Source organism: Amblyomma americanum, chromosome 8 (genome assembly GCF_052857255.1).
Source record: "Amblyomma americanum isolate KBUSLIRL-KWMA chromosome 8, ASM5285725v1, whole genome shotgun sequence".
NCBI lineage: Eukaryota > Metazoa > Arthropoda > Arachnida > Ixodida > Ixodidae > Amblyomma > Amblyomma americanum.
In genome coordinates, this window is record NC_135504.1 from 9175345 (window position 1) to 9184456 (window position 9112).

At 46.8% G+C, this 9112-nt stretch overlaps 1 long non-coding RNA gene across 1 annotated transcript; it reads right to left on the minus strand.

Annotated features, from left to right (window-relative positions):
• Positions 1-5604: 5604 nt before the first annotated feature.
• Positions 5605-8663, minus strand: LOC144100329 (uncharacterized). Its single transcript, XR_013307617.1, has 3 exons — positions 8415-8663; positions 7153-7173; positions 5605-5624 (listed from the first exon to the last, which is right to left on the minus strand). It is a non-coding gene; the product is annotated as an uncharacterized LOC144100329 (long non-coding RNA).
• Positions 8664-9112: the final 449 nt, after the last annotated feature.

A 9112-nucleotide genomic window follows, 5' to 3' on the forward strand; every position in this document is an offset into this window, starting at 1 on the left:
TACGAGTCCGTGTACCATCTCTTCCTCTTTCGTGTTTCTCTTTCGTATGCTCTATAGCGATTTTTGAAATTAGATGACGATCTCTACGCAGAGCTAAGGTTCTTAGCCAAAAGCGAAGGCAGAAGCCGCACTCCCAATTGCACACTCTGCCCATATACTCACTTATCGCGGTCGCAGCCACGTCTCTATAGCCGGCCGCTGAGTTTCTGAGCTAACATTAGCGCAGGTAACTTATCGCAGGCTGTCAGAATGGCAACTCTTGCTAAAACAATGTTGCACAAAAATTAACGATGGCTTAGTTTTGGTTAAACCGAGGGAGAAGCGGCAGCTTCGCGATGGTTTATCATGGCAAAGTCCCGTTATTCTATGCTTTGGTGTTTATTGGGTCTTTGCCGGGCTAAACAATGGTGAAGATACCGTCGGCAAGCAAAAAGTCAATCACGTGACCAGATTTTGGTTGACCTTGACTTGGCCTTGACTTGACCTTGAAATGACCTTGACATCTAACCCCATTGCGCATTCTGCCCATATTCTCACTCATCGCGGTCACAGCCAGTATTGTAACACGTCTCGATGGCCGGCCGCTGAGCTTCTGAGCCTGCATTAGCGCAGGTAACTTATCGCAGGCTGTCAGTATGGCAACTCTTGCTAAAACAATGTTGCACAAAAATTAACGATGGTTTAGCTTTGGTTAAACCGAGGGAAAAGCGGTAGCTTCGCGATGGTTTAGCGTGGCAAAGTCCCGTTACTTTACGCTTTGGTGTTTATTTGGTCTTTGCCGGGCTAAACCATGGTGAAGATACCGTCGGCAAGCCAAAAGTCGATCACGTGACCCGATTTTGGTTAACCTTGACTTGGCCTTGACTTGACCTTGAAATGACCTTGACATCTGACTTTTGCAACGGCTTGGCAATTGGTCTGATTACTGACAATTCACTGGTTCTCCGAACTTATAAACTGAAGACTTGACGTTGGCTGAGCCTTGAAGGCCATGGGAAGTACACGGCGATCTCGGCCCGTTACCTCTAGTAGTGAAGCTACCGCTTCAAAAACTTTACAAATTTACACGCTGACTTCTCTGGCAGCTTCACCTTGGGCCGTATGTTCGAGCACTAGCGCGAAAGATCTGGATGAAGAGTAGAACCCAAGAGAAGCGCCCGTTCACGACTGTACTTTTTTTATGCAAATCCAACGGCGAACATAAAGTTACCACATTCAAAGACAAGAAATGAGGCAAACGAGAGCCCGTGTTGCTGCTTCGAGCCAAGGGAGAGAAATAAATTCATCATGTAGTGTGTGTGTGTGGCAGAGGGGCGGCTCCCCATCGTCTTCAAAGATACAGATCAGCGAACAAGAGATCTGGCAAGTGGGCCCTAGAAAGAAAAAAATAAATCTTCGGAAGCCAGCCATCTGACTGGCTATACGACAAAAAAATAGTCGTTCTGGATACGGCACACCAAGACGTGTTCTTGACAGTCAGACTACCCTTTAGTGCTTTGTTTTAACGCTGCATAGTTAACAGTCTCGTTGACCAGCAAACCTAGCATCGTCGGCACGTTAGGAAAAGCAGGCGTCCTACCTGCCACCAAAGTCACGTGCGCTTGTTACGTCTTCACAACATGGCCATTGTAGCAGGTGGCGGTTTATTAATGATTGCGCGCAAGAGGCGGCTTGGGAAGAGCAACCAGCGTCGCACAAGCCCCATCGGTGGTTGTGTTTAAAACAGCCACCAACCAGGGCAACGGCGCACCGCTTAACCGCTGCACCACTGAGCCAGGAGTGGTGTGATGATTCCCCGCGGTCTATGAATGTAGAGAATGACTGATTCCGCTTATATAGGCATGTAGGCTGGACCTAGGCGACAGAGAAGTACTTGCACGGGATGGATCTCTAGTGACTATTTTCGCATAGTATTCCTATGGTTAGGTTAAGAGTTATATGATGGTGGAAGAAAGAACCGTGTCCTTGTCTGCAAAGAGAGAGGCAAAGAGGTCCCCTCACCGCTTTTTAAAGAGCTCATTAAAGTTATCTCCTCACACCCTTAAGACGGATTTTAATTGTCCCTTCAATTTTGTTTTATGTTCGCCTGTTGAGTGGAATACATCTCACGTCTTGCTTCATGCTACCAAGTCACCGTTCGTGATGTCTTTTTTTCGCCTACGTCTGTCACGCTGATGTTTCAAGATGAATCACCAGTTTGGCATGTTGCTATGTTCTATAGACCTGGTGCAGTGTGTGGCACATCTGCTGAGGCCACGCCTGCTATCTACTGTCAGATACTCATCCCATTTACTGCAGTAGCTAGAACATGCCCAGGCGTATATGCCTGAAACTTTCAGTCCAGCACTGCGATCTTCTGAGGTCTCATTCGACCGTCCAGAATTTTTTTCTTACCATTCTAGCGACAATTTTTGCGACAGCCGTAAGCTTCCTTTTTAATTTCCTTCCGAAATATGTGTTGCCTACGGATGTTTCCTGCACCAGCGGCTTTATCCGAGCAGACAATGATACCATCTCAGGGACACAGGCAAGCTTGGAAGGGACGGAAACAAATCATCTGAGTTGCGATGAAATCCGCTCCTGCCAGCAGGTTATCAAACTACGGTCCTCCCCGTACCATGCAGAACCGCTATGAAGTGAGCGCGGTTTACTGCTAGACAAAAACGACCCAAACGCTTGGAGAAGCATTGCTAATAATGGCTTTCGAAATTAGTCTTTGACGGTTGAGTGGTTACCTCGATAAGCGGCTAATATTTGTGTCATCAGTCTCTCTCTAGGGACTAACCTCTGCCATTTATAGCTTCGCATCTTCCAAATGGATGCAAATCTACTAGTGCAAGATATTCCGCAAGAGAGAACAAAAAGCTGCTCCATATTAACCAGTGATAGCTGCCGTAAAGCTTAGCAGTAGCAAGTCACGTAAGCTAGAGCAGCACCAAGGCTTCCGTGTGAAGCAAGGCACACTGCAATTTTGCAATGAAATTTCCGAGTCTGAGCTCTTCGAGCTTCGCCAGTCATGCTTCGCACTCCAACCACACAGCTGTCAGCTGACTTAGGGCTTCTTTTGCACATGGCATTGCCCATCTTACGGACTGCGCACACGCCAGTTTAACAAATGCACTAAACTCGCATTTCGCCCTTGCTCGGCATACGCCTAACTGATATCATGTGCTGCCGTGTCCTGTCTGGACCGCACCATCTGGGGCCTTATGCCGCTTTCTGCCAATGTCTGTGGTGCTATTAATAGGGGCAGTTTTAAATTTCATTTTTCTGCGCTGAGGCAAACTCTAAGCAGGCTGCTGATGGTGGAAACTGCCGATAAATCGAGCTCGGTTGTGCACCTGTAACGGCCGCCTTAACGTACAAGGTTAAAGTCTAACCTTAACTCTGTTTTTCATTATTTCATCTTTTCCTCTTTTTCGACATGATTTGCACTGATTATATCTCTTACTGATTAAACATAGTATAGACTCGGACCAATAAGATTCCTAGTCATACTCAAATATAATGCTCATCTGAACGCCGAAGCGCACTAAGAACAAAACACGGCAGTGATGTGCCTTTACTTACTTTTCCTCAGCTGACAAAGAAAATATGCAAAGTCCTTTGTGAGCAGTTGAATTCGTTATTTAATATGGAATATGTCTGAAGATATGTGAATTACATGACTGGAAATTCGTATTCAGGATTCTGATGCAGTTCACGTTAAACGATGTCGCGTTTGAGCGCTTTAAAGCCCGATTTCATACAACGGTTCCCTAAACACCGAACAGAGGTTTTAATAAAAAGAATGCGGCTTATTCTACTCACCTTTATTTGCAGGAGTTGTACAGTAAATTCTTTCTTATTTTTACCGCCAGAGGATTTGTTCAACTCTGCCCGATTTTACTTCTCAACACACATAATTAATAATAATTAATAATTGGTTTTTGGTGGAATGGAAATGGCGCAGTATCTGTCTCATATATCGTTGGACACATGAACCGCGCCGTAAGGGAAGGGATAAAGGAGGGAGTGAAAGAAGAAAGGAAGAAATAGGTGCCGTAGTGGAGGGCTCCGGAATAATTTCGACCACCTGTGGATCTTTAACGTGCACTTACATCACACAGCACACGGGCGCCTTAGCGTTTTTCCTCCATAAAAACGCAGCCGCCGCGGTCGGGTTCGAACCCGGGAACTCCGGATCAGTAGTCGAGCGCCCTAACCACTGAGCCACCGCGGCAGAAAGCAAATATTTGTTGTTTGGTGTTGCATTCGGCCACGAGTAAGGCAGACAAGAACGCCTAGTCTGGCTTGTCGCAATGCATTCGGCATGCGCTGTTTTGCTACACCGACTCGCAACACGCGTCCGAAGCTCAGCGTTGCGCTGTAGTCTCTCCCTCCGCTGCCCTTGGCTCACCAATACGGCTTACTTTTTCTACGTGCTTTTCCCTTTTCTCTATCATCCTTCGTGAAGCATCCACAGTGAAGTGCGGAGTGGTCGGCCAGTTGGTGGCACATTGCTACTAAACGCTTTATCGCGGACATAAGGTCACACGTAAGAGTAAACAGCACGTACTCTGCTGTCTGTCCTTCTGTCCTCGCTAAACTTTTTGTGCAGTGTCAACACCACCTGGCCCACCACACTTACTTCACTCTGAATATTTCTGCAAGAAGGATAGCGGAAAGCGGAAAGATTGCTGTGTGCTGTTCTGTCTGTCTTTGTGACCATAGTAAAACCTTTATGGAGCAATTCACAGTGATGCACCAGCTGCTGACTCTGCGGCTAAACGAAAAGCTGTGGAGACCAGCTGCGCAGCAGACTCAGGAGACGCAGCTTCGGAGAGCCACGAAGCTGACGACAACCGCTACGCCTGCTATGGCGCATGCGCGCGCTTGCAGGATAAGGAGGAGAAAGCGTCGGTGCTCAGCACCATGGAGCCATAGGAGTAGCGGCGCGCTATGGTATCGTTCAACCAGAGCCGAAATAAAATCTAAGCGCCATCTAACGGACCCGCCGTGGTAGCTCAGGGGTTAGGGCGCTCGGCTACTGAACCGGAATTCCCGGTTTCGAACCCGACAGCGGCGGCCGCGCTTCGATGGAGGCGAAACCCAAAAGGCGCCCGTGTGAAGTGCGATGTCGGCGCACGTTAAAGATCCCCAGGTTCTCGAAATTATTCCGGAGCCCTCCACTACGGCACCTCTTTCTTCCTTTCTCTCACTCCGTCCTTTATTCCTTGCCTTACGGTGCGGTTCGGGTGCGCAATGTTAGACAGATACTGCGCCATTTCGTTTCCTCGAGAAACAATATTCAATTTTGAATTTCACCCATCGCGTACCCTACTAATATTTCTACGATGCAGCAAAACTGTTCCCCCCTCATCAGCGGAGTCGGTGCTCTTGTCGCCCTTACTCTTTACATTAAGTCATGATATGCCGAATTCTTTCAGGAGATGCGATTGGGGGGTAACTTTTATCCCATGTTGAGGGCTGTGTCAGCGTTTAAAGAAGCAAATTAAACTGACAGAAAACGAACTTGCTAAATTGTTTATTGTTTCATGCAGTGTTCAAACGCGCGTGGTCTTTCGTTGGTAGGAAAGACAGCGAATAAATAAATATCAATGACTTACTTCCGGTAGGCTCCACTAGAGGGCAAGAAGAAACAAACGCTCTTAGAGTATGGGCAGATGGAGGGAAACCATAAATTTTAGGTTTTGTTCGTTGCGTCAAGCTCCCACACGACAGGAGCCAAGCGATGACAAACGCATCATGTCGGCACAGTCAGCACCAGCAAGAAGAACTGAGTTCGCTTTATACACTGTTGTAAGTGGCAGTCTAAATTAACAGCATGCTGGTTTTTTGCGCAGTTCTCTACGCCAAATGTAGGGATATGTCCATTTTTTTTATTGGGCTTGCGTATCTCTAGCCCATGGCCGGCGGCCATGCTTGCAGAACTCATGCCACACCTGACCGTTTCGGGCATTGATACATGGCACAGGTCCTGTTCGATATATGCATGGAGTGCAAAGAATTTTAAGCGATAGCTTAAAGGTTCCGCATCGAAGAAAAAGCGGGGTTCTCGGCGTAGGCCATGAGCGAAAAATTGTGATCAACCGAGAGGGCCTGTTGCGGGAATTTCAAACACCCATAACGCTTACGTTAAACCGGACTTCACACGTGTGATGAATAAGATTAAAATAAGGCACGTAATATAATAATTATAATAACTTCTTTATTTCCATCTGTGATGGAGGAAACTGCGAGTAAAAGTCGCTTTAGAGGCAAGCGACTTCACTAGAGCCCGCAGTCTCCTTTACAGGGCAAGGAAAGATTGAGCAGAAGATACATAGACAGGAATTGACTCCATATGAATATGCAAAAAACTAAAAACAAACAGCTCAAATTACATACAAAATGCTCTTCAATTTTTTAAGAAAGAATGAGCGACGTAACGTTCAAGTAATCCTCATACATGAGATGTATAAAAATCAATACTTGATTTTTTATGTGAACTGCAAGCCTCGACATTTCCTGAATTATTTAACTGTGTAAATTAAATCACTTCGCTCGATTAAATATTTCAATATTTTTAGATTTCAGGTGGGATTCGAACCACGACCTTAGGGTACACCGAGCCAGACACATTACTAACTATTGCACGCACAGCATGCTTGTACGGTTGTGTAACAATAGGGGCTTATATGCATGCCGTGTGTCTTTCACATAAAGTGGTATTTTACCAGTGCATGGTAATGAGTAAATGTACGTTTACGGAGGACCAGACGCGCCTCTCGCGCCATATAGAAGACAAAGCTGAAATGTTCAACTAATTTTTAAGGCACTGTGTAGAGCGCATTGTTTTTTTTTTTAACTGAGGAATAGTTGTGAAGTGATGGGCAGTTCGCAATGTAAGCGCGAATACCTATCTGTTCACAATGTTCACAAAAGGGGACACGTATTTACTGCAACAATTTGAAAAAATCTGCAAAATTTTTCTTCATACCGTGTCCTTCTTGTTAGGATCTGCGGGACACCTGCCACTAACCCTAGCCGAAGTATTCCAGAATGACGCTGTTAGCTGGCCTGCGTGCGCTTGTGATGAAATTCGTACTGCAGAAGAGAAATCGGTGCATTTGTCGCAGCGATGGTTAAATATGATAGCAGAAAACTTACGTTGGGACACTTCGGATGCATCTGAAAGGCAGTGAACCACAAGCAGCGCCGAAATACAATGAAAGAACCGTAGTGATTAAAACTTAGCACATGCACATGCTTGTCAGTAAAGGCCAGCTGGCTTAATATTTTTGTGGACCCCGTGTTCGTGGTGAATGGTCGAGTTTTTAGTGACGAAAAACCACTACACCAATGAGGCGACGGCGTGCCGCTGTTTTTTTTTTTTTGAGCGGGAGAAAGTCTACAACCGTATATCAAAAAAAAAACCCAGAGTTCTCTGCGTAGCTTTGTGACTACGAAGTGAACAGACCGAATGGTCATCAGCATAACGTAGCTTTACGGCCCCGAATAGTGGCGTGGTTTTTAGCGAACTGAATTTGTTTAGCAATGACCAGGACTGCTGGCACCATTTCTGCTGAGGCGACCCATCGGCTTAAACTCGCCTAGTTTCATGGCGTGAATGCGTTCAATGCGAGTGACCGAACATTCCCGTAATTTTTATATTTCAAACCTTTAATGATCTGAATTCTTCTAGGAATGGTTCTCCTAATCAGCGTTTATGATGTCCAGCTGGTTTGATCAATAGCAAAATTCAAACATATTCTGACATATAGTAGAAATGATTGCGTGAAGTACCAAAACGGAGGCATTTCTGAGCGCATAAAAGTGCTGTGCTGATTAAAATAAGAGGCCCATCGTATGTGGCCCACTTGCCTCCGCATTTCTTTTCGGAAGTGGCTATATTTTCGGAAGCGTGCAGAATCGCCCGAAAAACAGGATGCCGGCAGTGTCGTCTTATTGGCTCGCTTAGTCACGGGAAATCCACAGCCATACTCGAGAAGGATTTTTTGTTTTTGTTTCTATAAATAGAAAAAGAAAACAGGATAAATCAAGATTTGTTCCCCTTGAGAGTGTGTTGCATTCGGGTAGCGTTGTGAGATATCTTGGGCTGTGTTTGATTGCCGGCTGCCGGCAGCATTCAGTGCAGCGTGTTCTGGGAAAACGAAAAATACCCGCAGTGTAGGTTCATTGGCTGTGTGCTGTGATGTGACCGCAATCAACTAATGGGGTCAAACTTCTCGAAAAATGCCTTGTGAGCTATTTTTCCAGCTGCCGGCACCGTAATCTCGACCTTCCTTCCCAGGCGGAATGACCTCTGAACCCGAGCACCAGCTCTCTTATATGCAGAGCTGCTGTGGCCAAATTCCAATGAGCAATAAGCGCTGCACGCGAGAAAAATTAACCGAAAGCGTAAAACTCACCGACCATGGCGGAAGATGTATTAAGAAGCAAGCGTCGGTTGCTTCAAAAGCCGAATTGCAGGAGGGTTAGGCCTGGAGTCAAGCGGTCTCCCGCGGAGGTAGCACAGCGGGCAGGAACAGAGGCAGGAGAGAGGCAGGAACACGTGAAGGTGGCTAGCTTGCGGCGGTTGACTTGAGCGCAGGGAAGATCAAGTCCTGAGCACAGGGCGAAGGTCGCTTGAGTGAGATCAGCGGCGAGAGAAGCACGGGCAAGGAGCACGCTCACTTCGTCTTTCAAAGCAGCGCGGGATCCTTGGCTCGAAGCAGTGCCTACTTTAACCTTATCTCTGAATGAGTCACAGCACTCACGAAATTGAAGAAGAAAGCCACCGCGGTGGCTCATTGGTTATGGCACTCGGCTGCTGACCTGAAAGACGCGCGTTCGATCCCGGCCGCGGCGGTGGAATTTCGATGGAGGTGAAATTCTAGAGGCCCGTGTGCTGTGCGATGCCAGTGCACGTTGGAGAACCCCAGGTGGTCGAATTTCCGGAGGCCTTCACTACGGCGTCCCTCATAGCCCGAGTCGCTTTGGGACGTTAAACCCGCTAAACCAAACCAGACCGAAATTGAAGAAGAGGGAGAGAGAAAACCTTTTATTTTCCAATGCGCAAGAAAGCCAAGTGCCGGACGACAGAGTGCATTGTTTTCTCAAACGGGAT